We start from the raw sequence: 20,813 nt of genomic DNA on the forward strand, positions 1-20,813 counted from the left end.
ACTTGTTGATTGGGTTTTTTTTTTGGCTTGATTTTCGGCTTTGAATTCTGATTGGCTAGATCAAATGCAAGGTAGATACTAATTTTGGATTGGATTTTTTTGTGGGTTCATGGTGGTGGAGGTGTAGGTTGCCGTTGTGGTGGTTGGGGTAGAGTTGGGGGTTGTCGTCAATATGGATTTTCAATTTCCATGGAAACTATTTTTTTTTAATTTTTTAATTAAAAGCATGTCACATAAATAAAAAAATGTCAAGTCATTGTTCCGTTCGTCACGTAAATAACACTGTTAACAACAGTTAGTAAAAAGACCAATACAACTCAGTTTTAAAACTTAATGGGCTAATTGTGCTCACTTCAAACTTGAGGGTCCAATTGCACACACAGGATACATTTCAAGGACCAATGGTATAATTTTGCCTCTTTTTTTTGTTTTTTTTTTTTTTAATTTAGGGTACTTTTTTTAAAAAATAAAAAACTAGTATTAAAAAAAAAAATAGTTATTCCACATAATGCATAATCAATTCAAATATCGATTTAACGTGTGATTGTCAAAATAGAAGTGATTTTCACTTTCTTTAAAAGTAACCCACGTTTGAAATCATTATGACAGATATGTTATATGCAAGAAATATATTTATTAAAGTATTCCCCAATTCTCATAGTTAGTCTTAGTTTCATGTTATTTTGTGACTAATTATGAATTATCTATATTTTATAGGTAATGGAGGCTTTACATGCTAATGGGCTTTTTGTAAGATATAAGGATGGACTCTAATTCAAGTGGAGTGGGTTGAGGCCAACTCACTTCAAATTATCTTCAGTAGTAGGCCAAGAATGTATATTGTGTTCATCAAGAAATGTCTTAACTTGCAAAATGTGAAACATGTCATTTGTTAAGGGCCTCAGCCCAAGCATCTTAAGGTAACACTTGTGCACAAGATAGACGAATTGACCATGAAGGATGTGCAAGATATAGACAGTGACAAATAGGTGGTGTCAATATCAGAAGGCATTGAAACCAGTGAGCTTATCAAAGGGCTTGGGCAGCTTAACAAGACTCCGCATAAACCATCGTGTTGCAAGTGTAAAGGCAAGTGTCATGAGGATCACCATTATATTTGATAAATAGATTTGTTCTTTACGTATGGAGTTAGGCATATTTCTTGAAAATCAAGTAAACCACTTTTCTCTGCAGGATAGATTTTTTAATTACTGGACTCAACAGATTGAATTAGACTTAAGTAACCGAAGTAGACTAAATGGACTGAATTAGACCAAATGGAGTGAACTGCACCGAAGTTTAATAGACTAAATTGGACCTGTTAAATATTAGAATTGATACATCATATTAAATATACTAGTATGAATGCAAAAGCGAAAGTATAAAATATAAAACACAATAACATACGAGGGTTACATGGTTTAACCTAAACCCTAGACTAAAAAACTTCAAGTACAAGTAGGGGACTTGGCTTGCACACAAAGTAGAATTAAACTTGAGCTTATGCTAATGGGCTAATATATCTCTAACATGACCGAATAGCAAAAAGTAAACTAGATTGGGCTGAAATGGTCTCTCTCTCACTCTCTCTCTTACATATTGTATTTGTGTATGCTTTTTTTTTTTTCACCATGTGAATAGCTATTGTTCTAAACAACAGGGTTTGGTTTATTTTCCCAGGAATTAAGTTGGCCTTTCAGACACAGCTTCCCTTCCGGGTACTACGAAGTCTACAATGACACTGAGTCTCTGATGCCATAATTAACAATTCTGTCTAAACTTTAAGATTTCATTTTGAGCCTCAGATTGCTTTCAACTCCCGGATTGCTTTCTGCCTTGACATGCACAATGAAGCAGTTCGTGCCTTGCGATATTTAATTAACATTGGCAGCAAATTTAAGAACTTCCAAACGTGTCTAATCCCTAATACCACTTGTCAGCTGCTTGAGGTATGTATTTGTACCGAGATAAATATCGAAAGTTTTTTTTTTCAATTTAATAAGAATCAATCATTCTCTTTGTTTTTCAAGCATTTTTGTGATGTGTATTGGGCTATCCACTTGATTCAATGCAGTAATAGAAGTGGGAGTGGGGTGCCAAGATCCAAAGTTATTAGAGATTTCAACAATTGGAAATTGGAGATGGTTGATTCGTTGTTTGAGGTTGAAGTTAAATGGCAATGGTAGGTTTGATGTGTGCCTTTATGAGGCCTTGTGAAAGTGCTTGCTTTGTTTGGGCGCGTATTATGCTGATCCTGTATATAAGTATGCTTTTTATCTTATATTATCTTTACCACATTTATAATAATTTTCATTTGATTTCCACTTTTTGGATAAATATTTTCTCACTAATTATATTATTTTAAATAATTTTAAATAATTAAGTGAATTTATGTTAGCTCTAATTGATAAAATAATTGGAATTCAAACCCCACTTGTTCTTAAAACTGATTAGAGAGTAATCATCATACAGTAGACGCTATAAGTATAAGTTGAAATTTTGCTGTATTTATCAAAAAGAATTTTATATAATGGATCAAATAAATAAAAAATAATTATTTTCAAAATTCAAAATTTTAGATTATATTTAAATTTAAACTACCTATTAGTGTGAAGTGTAACTATTTAATTTTAAAACATAATCTTAAATTCAAGTAGACAACTCGTGCCAAATACATCCAAATCACACTTCAACTATAGTATTCAAAAAACAATATTAAACGCTAATGCACTAGTAGATTGACAAATACATATTAGAGAGCACTCTGCTTTATACAGATAAAAATTGAACCAACAAATGACTAAACACTAAATAGAAACTATTAAAGATATAAATAGCCTATTGAGATCGGTATGTACAAATAAACATGTGGAGGAGAAAAAATATATATAATGTATAAATGTTTTTGACCTGCAAAGATAAAGGGTAGTTGGCTGTGGTAGTTGATTGGAATCCTATTAATTGTCAATCAACTAAAATCACAAGAGAGTGGTCTAGTGGTATTGGGTGATGTACAAAATGCGCTGAGTGTGAGATCCAAGGTTCAAATCCGAATATAGACTCACTTAGGTTACCTCTCTCAACAACTCAAGGTTTACTAGTATCCCTCGTGGGGTTGGGAAGCTATGGTTCACCGTCAATAAGGCCCCGAACCCAATGAGTAGGGTGCTATTATTACCATCAATCCAGTGGTAGATTGATGGCTTGTGGAACAACCAAACCAATCAAGACCGGAAAAGGCATATAGATCAAGTGTGTTTGAGGCCAAATTTTGCATCCCAAAGTGAGTAGTGCCCTGAACATATATAACACAGAATGCGTTTAAGAAGCTAGTAGATGCATGAAATGGCATACCTTCAAAATTCACACCGTAATGAGACAAGTAATTGTAAGGTATTGCAAACCCACCACCAAGGTTATGCTAATCAGTAGGATCTAGGTACGGTAAGTCACTAAAGGGAAGGAAGTGGTGACCTTTGGATTGGATGGCATAGGAGTTGAGATGGGTTTGCAAAAGTTCATTGCAGCATGAGCATGATCGAGGAAGTTCAATGCATAATGTGTTTGGCAGAGAAATAAAATATGAGCAGATCGATGAACTTTAATTATGCCAAGAAAGTGATGAAGAAAAACTCAGGTCCTTGATGAAGAACTACCTACTGAGCCAAGTGAGAAATAAGTCAGCTAATTCGAGTAGAGTTATCACTAGTGACCGCCATATTGTCAACATATAAAAGTAATAGAAGAATACCATGGCAAAAGTGACAAATAAACAATGTGGGATCAGTGGTGCTACAATAAAACTTGAGTTGAAGCAAGTAATCAACTAAGTCTATCAAACCATTAGCAAAAAAAGAAAAAAGGAAAAAAAAAAAAAAAAAACTAAGTCTATCAAACCAAGCTCAAGGAGTTTATTTAAGACCATAGACATAGAGTGCACGATTCAATTAACACACACGTGGCGTGTTCATGATCAACATAGTCCGGAGTTTATTACATGTAAACTAGTGTAGATAATGAGCCCTAAAGGAATGCATTTTTAAAAATGCCACTACTATTACAAAACTTTTTTTTTTTTTGGGTTGGCTCTCACCAAAAACCTTTTTTGTCTCTCATTATCTGCATTATCCGTTCCACCATTTATATATAATTTTTTTTAATAATATTAAAAGTAACTACAAGAGAATAAAAGCCTGAAGAGTTTTTAGTTGATTATATAACTGTTTATTAGAAACTAGCCTCTTTGCATGCATATTGCACATGTTTAGAGGCTCTTCTATTTTTTTTTTTTAAATGTAAAGACAACTTTTTGTGTGTACTAACTCGGATGCATTTTCAATCACCAAAATTCCTAGGGGAGTAATGAGATTTATGCGTTTGAGAGTGAATTAAAATTTGGGAGCTACATCTTATCACTCTCCTAAAAATTTTGGTGATTGGAAAATGCAACCACCCCAAATTATTATACATGAAAGGCTTGTTTTTAGGAAAGATATAGAGGAGTCTCTAAGAATGCGCATTAAGGCTAGTTTAATAATTTAATAATATTATATATGTATCCAAAAATAAAAAATAAAAATATATGCTATCTAATATCTAATCTTTCTCTAACTTTTATTTCTATCTTTGGGGCAAAGGCTGCCTATTTTTTGATTTGTCTAATTTTATAATATATAATATCATATGATTATGAGTGTTTTATGTTTCTTTTCATTAGTTGAAGTGTTGAACAACTTGGAAATTGACAGACTTAAGAGAGGGCTTAGATAGCAAGATATATAGTTGTAAATTGAATCTTTGCAACAAGGTACAAATAGTAGGTTCAATCTACAAGATGAAAGGATATTGAAGTGGGAGATTCCACTCTGTACCTATAGTTCCTTATCACATTTCTAGTAAGCTAAAACAAAGTGATAAGTTTAAAGGAAAAATAACTTAAATACTTAGTACTAATACTTACTTTATTTAAAGGCCATAGTACTAATACTCTGACACATCCTTACAGTTCTTGGTACCACCCAGCATTATCCATTTCCCACCAACCTTGGAAGAAGAATTTACAAACTTAAGATCTGAGCAAACAAATCTTCCAAAACATACAGACTCCATATAACTGATCTCAAATACGGTGTCAAACATCAGCTCAGCCTTAACATTCACTTCACCGCCAGCCAAATCACTTGCAAGAAGATTATCACTGGGCGAAAATGGGTAATTACCCATAAAAAACAAACTATTTAGTTAGTAGGATTCGTTTACAAACTATATATATTTTTAGCAACTCGAGTCTTAAAGACTCGATTTTGGGCCCCTAAATCGAGCGTCTAAGGCTCGATTTTCATGGGTTGTTCCTATCTGATGTGGCACTTTTTCCACGTGGCATCTACATGAAAATCGAGTTTCTAAGACTCGATTTACATTTAAAACGAAAACAAAAAAAACCACAAGGGCAGCAGGAAAACCACAGCAACGCGTTCATCAGAGAAGAAAGGAAAAAAAAAAAAAAAAAAAAAAAAACCAGAGAAGAAGTGTTCATCAGAGAAGAAAAAAAAAAAAAAAAAAAAAAAAAAAAAAAAAAAAAAACCCAGATCGCACCGCGAAGAGAAGAAAAAAAAAAAAAAAACCCAGATCACACCGTGACCTGGGTCGCGCGGCAACCTGGGTAGCGCGGCGTGACCTGGGTAGCGCGGCGCGACCTGGGTCGCGCGGCAACCTGGGTCGCGCGGCGACCTGGTCGCGCACGGCCTGGGTCGCCGGCCTTGATCTGTCTGTGTCTCCATTCCTTCTTCTTCTTCTTCTTCTCTTTCTTTTTTTTTTTTTTTTCTTTCTTTCTGCCTTTTTTTTCCGCTATTTCTGCATTTTGGGTTGGGGTCATTAATATTTTATTTTTGGGATGGAAATCGAGTCTCTAAGACTCGATTTCCATGTAGACGCCACCTGGACAAACTGCCACATCAGACAGGAACAACCCATGAAAATCGAGCCTTAGAGGGTCGATTTAGGGGCCCAAAATCGAGTCTTTAAAACTCGAGTTGCTAAAAAAAAAAATATAGTTTGTAAACGGACCCTACTAACTAAATAGTTTGTTTTTTATGGGTAATTACCCATTTTTGCCTTATCACTGAGCCCAAACTTAGCCTTCACTTGTTTCTCTTCATTGCACTTTAGAACAAAAGGTGGAAGTCCTTTATCAGAGAGATACTTGTGATCTTGATGCAGGTACATGGTTGCCAATATTAACGAGTAATTTGCATGAGGCCCTCCATTTCTAAAGGAGAGAACCATGTTGAATTCTGTGGTGGTTTGTGGGTAGGAAATATTGGAAACTGATAGGAAAGAGGTTGAGTCCACTTGGACCTCGTATCAGAACTTTACATCAGAATTGGCCGGATTCGTTGCAATCAAGAAAGCACATAGCGAGATGAGTCCAAAAAAGAAAATCAGGAGGATCCACACGCAGGTCATGTCAAAACCATCTTTAGGCTTAGTCCTCTTGGTGACAGTGGCAGCTGTGGAAGTGGTGGCAACAGTATTGGTGGCAATGGTACCAATATTGGTGGAGGTAGTAACCTTAGTTGTCATGGTTGCAGGGCCTAGTTCCACTAGAACTTCATGGCTGAGACTGAGAGGGTTGGTCTTCTCCATTGGAATTGAAAGTAGCTAGGAATATAGGATAGAATAGGATAGGGGCTATGAAGTGATTTAGAGGGGATAAGGGAGATTTTGGTGGGTGAGGGCCATAAATCAGAGAAGTTAATAAGATTCACATGGTGGACAACTGATGTGGTCCACCATTCCACTAAAAAAAATTTATTCATTTAAAATTGTTAGTTAGAAATTTTTTTTTAAATAGAAATTAATTACTGACTCAATAATTTTAAATAAGTGGAAATTTTTTAATGAAATGATAGATAAGTGACGTGGTCTATCAGAAAACTCTATAATTTCTCCATAAATCATAATTATATGCTTAGCCTGACTCCCCACCAGAAGATGTATATAAAGTTGGGGAAAATGTAATTAATTTAGACACATGGGGTGATTGCTTCTTAGCCAATTGTAGTAAAACTTGGAGCACAATCACTTTTACATTTTGGGTATACTGCAGAGCTTTAACCTAACCAAATAGCAAATTCAAATTTTGTAACCAGCATTAACTCTTGTCCAAAACCCAAAAAAGCCACCCCAGGTTCCCAGCAAGGCAGCAACCATATCCTTAGGTTTAGATCCTTTCAATCTCAACCCTGAGTGCCCATCAGCCACCAACAACCAAAGTGATCAAACACTGATTTGTCTAGTTTCTTCTAGTATTGTATCAAACACTGATTTGGCTTGCTCTAAATTTTCAATTTCATTATTATTTTTCATTGATAGAATAATCACTACTTTTAATTCCATTTTTTGATGTCTCAAAACGTTAATAATATAGAATTAGGCAAAAAAAAAAAAAAATGGTTTCACAAAAGTTGACTATATGTAAAGGATAAAGGATAAAGGATTTCTAATTTCTTTGTTAGTTATGCAGGGTGTTTATTGAATTAAGTTAGTCAGATTAGAGGTGACTAACCTCCCAAAACATGAGAAAGAAAAGACCATTTGCGATTTAATTTGCTTGCTTTATTATTCAAGTCTCACTGCTTAAATATAGTGCAGTTTACAAGCTGATACAATCGAATAGAATAAAAGATAACTCAAATAAACGAAACAATCTAAATAACTTAACTCTCCCAAAAACTAGGAATCTTATTTGTTGAACTCCAATACTACTCTTATCAACGGTCCTTGAATTAAGGAACAAACTCAATCCATTACTCCACAGCTCATCCAAACAAAATAATAATAACAATAACAATGATGCTAGGTTGATGTCTATCCTTATCCTAACTTTCACTATTCCCTTGCTCATACCTTTGGATCATTTGATTGCTTCACCCATTTCTTAAATTACTAGAACACCACAAGTTCATCATATTCAGAAACACCAAAAGACTAACGAAGCATCAAAAGTTGAATATATAAAACAAGCCATAAATCACAACCACAGAACATAAAATAAACATGAAATTCACGTCTTGTGAGGCCTGTAGCAAAAGCCAAACGAAGAACAAGAGAGAGAGAAACGACGCCCCAGTTTTGGAAAATCAACTCATAGGTCGATAGTAGAGCGATAATACCGAAGATGGTGGCCGGTGGCTGATGGGCAGTCGGGATTGAAGAATTGAGTTTTGAAGGGGATCCAAAATCCTGATACAAGGATCTGGTGCATTTTTTGTTTTTGAACCATAGTTAACTTTGGTTACCATAGTTATTTGTTATTTGGTTAAGTTAAAAACTTTTATTTGAGGTGGCACTTTGTAGGCCTTAGATTCTTTTTAAGCAGATCCTAACCCTTAACTGGACATTTGGATCCCTTCACAAGGGTACTCAATAATTCTCATCATGTTGTCACTTGGCCAAATCCGAACCAAAATTTATAGTTATGAGTCATAATGGTGGTATAAAACCTAATAAACCATATAAAAATAAGGCTAAAATTAATGCAAAATTTATCCTCTATGTTTCATCAAAATTCATTCCACTAATTTCATTTCAATCCTCTAACTTTCAAAATTATTCAATTAAGGTTTTTTCATCAACTTTTGTTATATATTGTGATTAATTTTCTAATTTTTAAAATTTTTCTTCAAATTTTTTAAATTAAAAAAAATCAATTAATGATTGAAAAATATTTTTCAGATTTTTTTTTCCAAAAATTTTTAACAAAAGTTGACGGAAATGCCTTAACTGAATAAATTTAAAACTTAGAGGATTAAAATGAACGAAAAAAAAATTAGAGGATTGAAATGAATTCTGAAAAAACATAGAGGATGAGTTTGCATTTTAGCTTAAAAATAATTACTTAGTTTTTTTTTTTTTTTTTTGATAGGAAAATAATTACATAGTTATATATATTTTACTTCAAAATTTCTGACAATACAAAAACAATTGTTTTATAATGTATCAGTGGTATGTGTAAAACTTGATATTCTCAAAATTGAGTTTATATATATAAATATAAATATAAATATATATATATATATATATATATTTATATATATATATATTAAGTGGAACTCTTAAAGTCGAGTTCCACTTATAACTCGATTTTGTTAAAATTGAGTTTTAAAAACAAAGGTATTTTACTAAATAATTTCAAAACATGAACATTGTTTTGCATGGTTTATAAATTAGGGACAAGTGCTCATTTCCCCCCCCCCCCCCGCGCATTCTATTGACTTATTGTTTTGGATTTTATAGGATATAAGATAATATATAACACATCATATATATATATATATATGCTTATTTAGATAAAAATTTACATGATAGAAATATTTCTTTTTAACCGAAAATTATAATGTTTTATAATTTAATTTGAATACTAAAACAAAAATAGAACGAAATTAAGACAACATATAATAACTAATAACTATCATGAAATAATCATCGCCAAATATAACATAAAAGAAACTAGCAAGCTATAAGACCGTGGCAGTAATAATAACCAAAAACAATTGAAAAAGAAATGTGTTCGAAAAGACAACTTGCATAGTTGCTATCCATATTGAATTATGTTTGCCCTTACTTTTAGTGAAAATTCACAATTCGAAATTGAGTCAAGAAAATCTCAACAATTACAATTTTATTTTAAGGCTAAGTGAATTACAAGAATTGCGTCATTTTGTTCTAATTGGATGGTGGATTAACCAATTTTGCAAAGTAATAGCCAAAATCTCAAAATCATCCCCTTTGACCAAGTTTGATCTAGAGTTGGAAAAACTCCAACCATTTGATCAAAACAAATTTGAGCTCCCATGAAAGACAATCAAATTCACTCTAAAATGAATACTCATAGGCCCATATTGGAATTAAAGCAAGATATCGCAAAAATTGAAAGAAAAAAAAAAAAAAAATACCAAACACTTTGCCACTTTTAAGAAAAGTTTCATAAAGTTTGATCACGATTTGATCGTGATCAAACAACAACATCATATTGGCGCAAATGAAATGTTATTGGAAAGCTCTTATGATAGGCTTCAATTTGCTAGTCATGAAACATGAAAATTCCAAACAAGTAAAGAGAGAAGTCACTATTTTTTTTTTTTTTTTTTTTGGAGAAACGTAGAGAAGTCACTATTGATACTATATTATGTTTGCCCTTGGTTTGATTGAAAAATAAATAAATAAAAATCTCAAATTTAAGTTCAAAAATTCCAAAAAATTTCCCTTTCACCTTTGGGATCAGAGGAATGTCAAGATATAACTTAATCTATCCCAATTGAATGTTGGATTAACCAAATTTGTGCATCAAGAATCAAAATAACCAAAAAAAGGCTTCATTTCCCAAACTCTGACCAAGTTTGTTGATAGTCAAACGAGTTCAAAACTTCATCAAACTACCAAATTTTATAATATTACACCAAAATACATCCTCTGAAACAGTTCTCCCAAGTTTGTCCACGGTCAACCAAAGTTTGACCAGAAATCCCATTATTCGATTGGCATAAATTCGAGCTCATGTTAAGGATAAATGAATTCCTTAAAAGATGACTGCTCACAGGTCCAAATTGGACTTAAGCCGGGTAATATATCAAAGAAAAAAAGAACTTTTAAAAAGTGCCCAACAATTAATTAATTTTAGGGAAAAAAGTGCTATAAACTTGATTATGATTTAATCTTGTTAAAATTATTATCAAATGACCAGGGATTGGTACAAATAAAAAATCGTTAGAAAGGCCTCACAACAAAGTACAATTTTTTTTTTTTTTTTTTGAGAATGACAACAAAGTACAATTTGGTAAGCTCAGACCACAATAGATTCCACTTGAGTGAAAAAAAATTTATGAAAATACCAAAGTGAGAATTTTGGGGGCAAAATCTTGAGTTGGATCTTTACTAGGCAGCTTTTCATGCCCTCTAAACCACGTTTCCTTGAATTTCCCGTTTTGTGATTCGTATGCTTGGTTCATGAATCATTTACAATGCTATTTTGATGCTGGATTTGAGCAAGTGAAAAAATGCATAAGCTGGTAACTCTAGTTATGACTCCTTGCACTTTGACTGAAATTTGAAGAGAGAAAGAGATTTGCTTCTTTTCATGGTTGATGAGGGTCTTGTTTATGTCAATAGTATTAGTTGTGATAGCTGACTAGTCCAGTTCTTGTCCAGTTCGGCTTAAACTCTTAGGAGGAACTAGCCCAGTTGTAATTAGTTGCACACCTGGGCTTCAATAGTGGGCTGTTCTTCTCTGCTTTTACACATGAATTGAAGCCTTTGAAGACCCAATTCTAGCCGAAAAATAGTTTATGAAGTACTCGTAGTAAAATAGGTAGCGCACCTAGCATCTCTCATAGTTCATAAGGAAAAAAGTAATTTTTACACATGGTTTAAAGACCAAAATTATATTTTGTCCAATAATTAACTGCCAACTTAGATAAACTATATTGTTTTTGTAATTTAGTATTACGTTTCCACGTCTTATGGATTCAACTCAATGGGACTTCTTCCTTTTTTCTCTCTTATGGATTCAACTCACTGGGAGTTTTTCCTTGGAAGTAGGAGCCTCAAATTATAAAGGAAAACAAAGAGACCCAGATGAAATTTAAGAACTAGCAACCACAATCACTCATTAGGGCTACAGGAATTGCTTGGGAAGTGAGAAACCCATTAATATTTCTCCATATTGAAGTAATGAAGTTCATGAAATACATGTGCTAGACAATAAATTATTGTAAAATAGATGCCTAACTGCATGTTAAACATGTTACAACTCAATACTTCTTTTGATGGTCATTATTAAAACTTATATTTGCATTCATCATAACCTGAAAATGTAGCAAAATTTGCTATTTAGACTGATTTTAGAAATTTTTTTGGTGAATAGTATGCGCGTCAAACTAATTAGTTAGTTGGACTGATTTTGGAACTCGAGTTTGATAAACTCGAGTTCTAGCCCAATATTCAACTTTCCAACTCCGGGTCTGACCAACATAAATCTGACGTGGAATTAAAAAAAAAACAAAAACCACATGGAACTCGAGTTTGGCAAACTCGAGTTCCTGTTGGGTAAAGTTTTTTACTACGTTGGAGCTCGAGTCTAGCAAACTCAAGTTCCAGGCAGGTAAAATTTTTAAAAAATTGGAACTCGAGTTTGCTAAACTCGAGCTCCAATTAAATTCCACCAACTAACCCAACCGTCTCAACTTTCCCATTACTCTCTAATATATATCACAAACAGCTCTCTACCATGCCTAATACACATAGACAAGCTCTCTACCACGCCATTTTTTTTACTTCAAATGCAACTTTCATTCTTTCCCACACCCAAGCTCTCTTTTTTTTACTTCAAAGCAAACTTTCATTGATCTCTACAAAATTAAAAGCTTCATTCTTCTTCAACCACTAGGTAAATATCTAAACCTTTTTCAAAATTTTTTTGGTTAGACCTGGTGAATTAATTTTTCATTTGTAGATATATATTTTTCACATACCACTTTTTATGGTTTATGAGTAATTAGTTGTTTGTAATGTGTTTAACATGTTATTATTTGCAATGTAACAGATTTTAATTTTTAAGGGTTAGTGACCATATAAAAAATTGCTTGAGATTAAAAATTCAAATATTTTTATTTGCTTGGAGAGAGTATTTTATATGTGCTTGGTTAATCATACAAAATTTGCTTGGAAATTTCAAAAATATTATCTCTAATGTTATATTTTGTGGACCATACAATGTTATTTTTACTTGGCGGATCATACAATGTTATATTTTCTATTTTCTATTTGCTTGGGGATAATAAAATTCAATTGTTTATAATTGATTAAAATTTCAATGTTATCTTTATATTTGCTTGGAGATAATATTTTATAGTTCATATCGGATAAAAGTGTTATACTTGTCACTAACTTTTAGTAAACTCATTCGACTTTGAATAGGTTTGTAATGGGTTCAATTGATTTATATTTATATTATGGTGGGGAGCCCCACAATGATGTGATTCATGGAGTGACGTATGAAGGGCCTGGTAAAAGGTTAGAGATTATTCAGCTAAAAAAACGAAGAGGTGGTGTATTGATGCATGCCTCTATTTCTACTGTTTACTTTCTCTCTTGTTTTCCTTCTAATCTTTCTTCCATTTCTTTTGTTTTTTTGTGTGTATTCCTTTGTTTTCTATTCTTTCTTTTCTACTTCTTATGTTTTTCCCTTCTTTTTTTATTTATTTTTTTTTATTATCTATTTATTACTGTTCATGGCTATCCCTTATATACTGTTTGCCATTGTGGGATTTACCCCTTTTGTACCTCAATTGTTTTTTGTTCCTTATGGGCATCCCTCTAGGACTGCCCACTAACCTGCCAGCTGTCCAGCCACTACCTCTGATTAGAGTGTGTTGGTTACATCACTTTCCATTTCCAGACAAAATTACTTGTCTTGTTCCTTATCTCTCTCTGTTCTTGTTTTACCCATGTGGATAAGGATTAAGCTACCTCATCACCTACCTCTATGGCATACATCAAGTAGTCCCAGCCCATACTTACCTCTTTTGAGTTAAATTCCATCCCAGCAGGACATTTTCCTAAAGACGCTTGAGTGAGAAACTTAGAATAGACCCCCCTTTCTTGCCACCGCCAAACCACACCCTCTGGACACCTTGACTCGTGGCCCACCTCCCATGTATTGGATAGGTACAAGTAGGTGGTTCACTAGCCCTTTGTGCATGCTCCACTTCGTTTGAATTTGTTTCTTTTTGGCCTTCACACCGTTTTCGTTGCCTTTGCGATGTTTGGTTCTGTTGTATGTACTAGTTGATGTTTATCCTTTGTGGCGTGAAGGATGCGTGGGCTTTTAAGCTCATATTTTCTTCCTTTCAATCCTTTCTAGGTTGGGTATCACTTAGGTGAAAGCCATCATCTTCGTACTGAGCCCATACTTTCTTCTTTATGGTCTTGGGCCTTTTGGCCATTAATCTTGCCATTCTGCTTCATTGTGTCTACTACAATTTTGTCTTTCTTTTCACTTCTTATTACCCTGTAGACTAATGTTCCTGCTGTATAAACCCATTTCTTTATTAATCCTTTGCTTAGGGTTTCTTTGGCCCACTTACCACGTTTTTACCTCTTTTAGGCTTGTTGGCCAACATTCTTGCCATGTTAGCCTGTTTTACCACTTTATTCCTTGGGCTTTCTCATTTCATTTACTTTTTCTTTACCTCTTTTTACTTCCATGGGCTTGTTGCTAAATTCTTTGGACTTTCTCGACCCTTTTACTACATCTTTACTTCTTATTATCCTTTGGGCTTATCATGCCAGCCCATTGAGTTTACCAATTTATTCCCTGGGCTTCCTAGCCCATTTACTTCTTCTTTACCTCTTATTATTCTCATGGGCTTACTACTTCATTCCTTGAGCTTCCTCAGTCTATTTATTTCTTCTTTACCTCTTGTTATTTTCATGGGCCTGTTGGCCATCAATCTTGCCACTTCAGCCCATTAGGCTTGTTTTATGATTTCTTTACCGTTTTGCCCCTCATTTTCTTCTCATCTTCTTTATTGTTGGGCTTCTTCTATTGTTGGGCCCTTTGTCAAAAATGGACATCAACAAACATTTCTATAGTAAATTAAACAAGTGAAATTTTCTTGGAATAAAAATAAGGGTATATAAATAAAAATATGTATTTAATCCACCAACCCAACAAAATATGTTCTCGGTCCATTTATTTCTTCTTTACCTCTTATTATTTTCATGGGCCTATTGGCCATCAATCTTGCCACTTCAGCCCACTAGGCTTGTTTTTTGATTTCTTTACTGTTTTGCCCCTCATTTTCTTCTCATCTTTTTTATTGTTGGGCTTCTTCTATTGTTGGGCCCTTTGTCAAAAATGGGCATCAATAAACATTTCTATAGTAAATTAAACAAGTAAAATTTTCTTGGAATAAAAATAAGGGTATATAAATAAAAATATGTATTTAATCCACCAACCCAACAAACCTGAATCTACCCAATCCAATTTAGTGCCTCGGGTTGTTTTTTTACTAGGTTAGGTTGGGATGATTTTTTTTTTTTTTTTTTTTTTTTTTTCAAGTTGAAGTTAAGTTGAGTTTGGGTTCAGTTGACAAGATTTTCAAAACAAGAATTTGTCTAATTGACAATATTTATATTTAAGAGAATATATGTATTCTATATTTGTTAATTTGATTCACTTTGGGTGAGAATTAGTTTAAATTTGTTAATTTGATTATTTTGGTAATTTGAGTTATAGTTATTAGACTCTATTGTGTAAAATGCAATCATTTATCGAATAATGAGTATAGATAATTAAATACTTAAATGAAAGCCCTTTCTTTTTTAAGCTTAAACAAATTGCCTTAATTTGATGAATGAACTCAACCATAAAACTTGATCCCTATAAGTTAGGTTGGAGATTTTTCAATACAAGGAGGTCTAGTTGGGTTAAAAAAAAAACATGAAACCCTATCTAACTTGTGGAATATATAACGTTTGCTTTTATGATTATTGTTTTTTATCATCATACCAATATGTTAATGAATTTTATTTTTAGAGTAGATGAAATTTGATCTAAATGTCTCATATGTCAATAAAAAATCATACTAATTGAGCAAACTAGAATTGACACTCAAACTTAATAAAACAAACTAATCACATGTGTGAATAACTAGCCTCCTGCATGTCAAAGTGGCCAATATGTTTTCTTTAATTATTTTATTAGTTGACTTATTGAATAGAATTATTAGATTTCAGAAGAAATATATATATATATATATATATATATATATTTATATATTAACTGGTGAGTGATAAAAAGAGATAAAGGTTAATGTTTGGGATTTGTGGTTAAAAAAATTCACTAAATCCAATGAAGTAAATAATAGAATAATGATTGACTTTTCTTTTATAAGTTTCCATAAAAGTTATAGAATTATAATTTTTAAGAATACACAAATGAATGACCAATTATGATACTGACGAGTTACAAAGTTTTAAATGATTAAGAAAAGTTGAGATAAACTTCTCGGACATGTGAAGATAGTTTGGCCGAGTGGTCTAAGGCACCAGATTTAGGCTTTGGTCCGAAAGGGCGTGGGTTCAAATCCCACAGCTGTCAAGATGATATATATTTTGTGTAGTTTTTCTATCTGCTAAATCCTAATCCTTTCTTTGACTTGTTTAGTCTTTTAGCACCACAAGCCAACCCATCTTTTTGGCTTTTATTAATAGCAACTTTTGGTGTACATGATGCTTAGTTGAAAAAAAAATGTTACTTCATGAATAGCATTAAATGTTGGTTTTGGAGGTAATTTTGATACAAATTTAGGTATCTAAAGTTTTGTTTTTACCTAATGGTTTGTGGGCAGAACACGTTTTTGGGTATGTTTATAGTATTGCCATAATCTTTATTATCACTACTAGAGGTAGACCAATGGCCAATAGGTCTTGTGATATTGGATCAAGGAGCTCAAAGTCACATTTGGATTTCTTGTTATGTTTCAAAGAATCACAATTTTCTTCCTTGCTATGTTCATTGTTTGACAACTTGACGTTTCCTACTTTTCTAGCCCAAAAGATAGTTCAAAACAAGTCTAGGTAGGATTGTCACATATATTATTGGTTGAATTTTGCCTATAAATTTTGCTTCATTCGATTCAGCTTTCAACTCAATGTCTAGTATTTCTGTAGTAATGGTATCTTCAAAGAGTCGGTTTGATTGTAGCCTTTGTTCCCTTCTACCTCTACAACAAAAAATGTTTATTATATCAAATGTTAATACAACAAAATATGTATATAGTAGTTTTAGACAAAATATCGCAACTACAAGTTAAAATGGTTGCAATAGTAACTTAAAAGTGTTAAAGTATTGCATTAACAATAATAAATTGCAATAACTTATAATTTTCAGTTGCAATAGAAACTTTAATATATTTGGAAAAATTGTTGCAGTAACTTAAAATGAAAGAATCGTTGCAATAACTTAAAATGAAAGAATCGTTACAATAAATTGATACCAATTGTTTTTGCAATCTATTGCAACAAAAATTTCAAATTAATAGCTTATTGCATTGAAGTTACCATTGCAATAATTTGATATTAATTCTTTTACAATCTATTGCAATGACAAACACGTAACTGCAATGAATATATTGTTGCAATAACTTGGTATCAATGATTTCATAGTCAATCGCAGTGAAAAAATGAATTAATTATCTATTACAATGAAGATATCGTTGTAGTAATTTAATTTGATTTATTTTGTTCAATTATTTGCAATCTATTACAACAAGTTTCGTGAAGTAATACCCTATACTTACAAGATATTCGAAATAGTAAATTACTTATTGCAACAATATATATATATATATATATATATATATATATCTATGTCACTATATCAAAGTTATTATTAAAATATTTGGAGTTTATTGCAACAAAATTTTTTGTTACATAAACCTATTACCTCAAATTTTATTGCAACATTTTGTATCAACTATTGCAATGACTCTAATGTTATTGCAATGGTTTTTTTCGTTGCAATAAACATTTTTTCTTGTAGTGTACTTACTGTTCTATCTGAAGAATCAAGCTTGAAGTTTAAATTGAAGCCTTGAATGCTTTGGCATCACCAATGATGCCACATACGCTACAATCAATGTCTTCCAATGGACTCATCATTGCTTCTATGTCTCAACAAATCCATCAACTTTTATCTACTGCTGAAGTAGAGGCTGCAACTGCGGCCAGATCTTTGGAATTTGCCTTGGAAATTGGTGTTAACCAAGCCGTTCTAGAAGGTGATTATGAGATGGTCGTACAAGCACTTGCTGACGAAGCTTAATCTAAAATTCTTTCCAATTCCTATAGTTTCATTGAGTTTTTCTCATACAAAAGGGGAGGGTAATAAGTTAGCTCATAATCTAGTTAGAAATTTTATAAATATCTCAGATCTCTTAGTATGGATGAAGGATATTCCACCACAATTCCTTTACGTTTTTTAGGTTGATATAATCAGATTATTTGGAAAAAAGTTCTTGTCTATCTTCTATAAAAAAAAAATGGTGAGACAAATGACACGATTTAACCTAAGTCTTTAACTTTAGCTTTCTGTTGCTTATTTTTAATTAACCTAAGTCTTTCCTTCTCTACTCAACGCTATTTACTTAGGCCATTTGAAAATCTTTCAGCTCTTTATTCACTAAGTTAACCCAAGTTTCAATCTATAACAATTTCAATCCAAAAATTAAGGCACACAAATTCCAACAAACAAAGAGACACAAAGATAAGAGTGATGAGTTTAGAGGTTTGCCTAGCTAGCGCTTCCTTAGATGAGTTTGGTGGCAACTTACTCAATCAGTGACTTACAATGGCAACAGCAGAGGCCTTCTCAGTGATGGTCCTCCTCCTACTAAGCGGTGGCGCAATGATGATTGTAGATGGAGGGATGCTGTCATGTTGACCCTACTATTTATACTATGGCGTCGGCTTTTGGACAAAGTTGGAGGAAAACTAGAAACAATGATATGTGATAAATAATTTCGAGAGATGGAAAATGAAATGTAAATCTCAGTTGCGTATTTGAAAGAAAATAAAAGTCTCCCTATTTTCAAAAGATGAAAAATGAAACGTAAACGGTAAACCTGTTACACTAGCCGTGCTGTTTGTCTTTTATTTATTTATTTATTTAAAATTTAACCACTAAAACTCAAAGGTAAAAGTTAGACAAAACAATGAAAAATTCATTTGAGAGGTTAAACTTAAAATAAAAACATGATTGCATACGAATGGGGTTCCTCCTTAAGCAACCTTTGGATTGCCGATGTTGATGGTTTGATTCGTGATTAGAATGGGACTTGGATATATGGGTTTGCTCCTAATGTTTGTTATGATTGAGCTTGATGCTCTAATTGTTATCTCTTCTTTTGTTAATGACTATAGAGTTCACCCTTGTTTGATAAATCTTGAGGATGATTCATGATTGCAGGTCTCTGTTGCAGCACATCCCTAGTTATAGTATGTCTCACATTTTCAGAGAGGGAAACAAATGAATGGATGTGTTGGCTAGATTGGGAGGCTCTTTGTCATTGGATTTTGTCATCTTCTCTAATCCTCCTGATTTTGTTATGGACTTAGTTTTTTTCTATATGTCTGTGAAGGTCTGTCTTCATTTTGGTCCCTGCTCCTTGTTAGGAATTTCTGTTCTTTGTCTTGCTGTACCAAAAAAAAAAAAAAAAAAAAAACCTCGGTTATTGGCTCTCTTTGTATCCACCTAAAGTTCTAAACTCCACAGACTACAACTCCCTTGGCCAATTCACCAAGAGACTACAACAAAATGTATTTTTAGTGACGAAAAAATTCTTCACTAAAAGTCCAGTTTTTCGTCGCTAAGGACCTTTAGCGACGAAATCGGACTTTTAGTGACGAAACTCATTTCGTTGCTGAAACCCCGTCACTAAAAGTCTTGGTGATGAAAAATTTTGTCAGTAAAAGTCCACTTTGATTTAAAAAAAAAAAAAAAACTTTTAGCGACGAAAATGTTTCGTCACTAAATGTTTTCCTCACTAAAAACACCATTCAATGTCGAAAATATTTCGTCACTAAAAACAATTTAGTTTATTAAATCATATTTAGTGACGAATAATTTCATCACTAAAACTATTTTCGGGTACATATAGTGACGAAAAAGTTCATCACTAAAACTATTTTTAAGAAAATCCAAGCACATATAGCAATGAAAATTTTCGTCACTAAAACCATTTCTTACAAAAATTTTGCTACATTTAGCGACAAAATATTTTGTCACTAAAACAATTTTTTGTTGCTATATTTGTGATGAAAAAATTCGTCACTAAAACTTATTTTCTGTTTTTATTTTTTTCATGACTTTGATTTTAACCTATAACATATCATTATATTATTAAAACTTCACATTTGAATAACACATTTATTTCAACAACACATTTATAAAAAACGATCCATACATTCCACAAGTAAAAAATAAAACAAGTATCCAATTCAAACTCATTCCATACAATAACTGTTTGCAACGCATACAATAACACAAAATGTTTTATAACAATACAAAAAGTGTAGCATAATAAAATTAAGACCAACAAAAGATGTCCTCAAATGTCTTCAACTAAAAGCCACCAATAAGAAATATGCATAAATATAAAAACAATACTTCATTAAAATCGTAAAGTAAAAAACATTAACTATATTATAAGAAACATTTCTAACAATGTATTAAGAGTAGCCACACCAATGAATTAAAATCACAACTCCTATCGTATACGTTGTAGAAAGCAAATATAGATTTTCAAGTGTAATATAATACAATTAGTTCCAAAAAATGCATTAAAAAAAGTAGTCACACCATGTAGTGCGGGTCAATTGATAGAATAAAATACTAACCAATAAGTGTTTTAGCTTGAAGACAAACCACCACCATAGGTAAGAATGTCATCATAACCCTTGCTCCTCAAAAAGTAAAGAATATTTTTTTGGACCTTTTCTTGCTTAGCTTGTGCCTCTTGGTCCCTAGCTCTTGCCTCTTTGAGCTCAAATATCTCACTTTCTAGGTGATAGATATATTCCACCGAGGAACTAGATGAGGCGGTGGTTACTAGAAAAGAGGAAGGTCTCATGCCAAGTATTAAAAACCCATTATCAACGTCACAATATATAATGCTACAAGTATTAAAAACAATTAAATAATATCCATAACATATAAATCAACAATATCCATTCACAATTCAAAAAATAAA

General features: G+C 32.6%; 1 non-coding gene across 1 annotated transcript; it reads left to right on the plus strand.

Annotated features, from left to right (window-relative positions):
- The first annotated feature begins 16,082 nt into the window (after positions 1 to 16,082).
- On the plus strand, positions 16,083 to 16,162 carry TRNAL-UAG. Its single transcript has one exon. It is a non-coding gene; the product is annotated as a tRNA-Leu (tRNA).
- Positions 16,163 to 20,813: the final 4,651 nt, after the last annotated feature.

Source organism: Quercus lobata, chromosome 5 (genome assembly GCF_001633185.2).
Source record: "Quercus lobata isolate SW786 chromosome 5, ValleyOak3.0 Primary Assembly, whole genome shotgun sequence".
Lineage (NCBI taxonomy): Eukaryota > Viridiplantae > Streptophyta > Magnoliopsida > Fagales > Fagaceae > Quercus > Quercus lobata.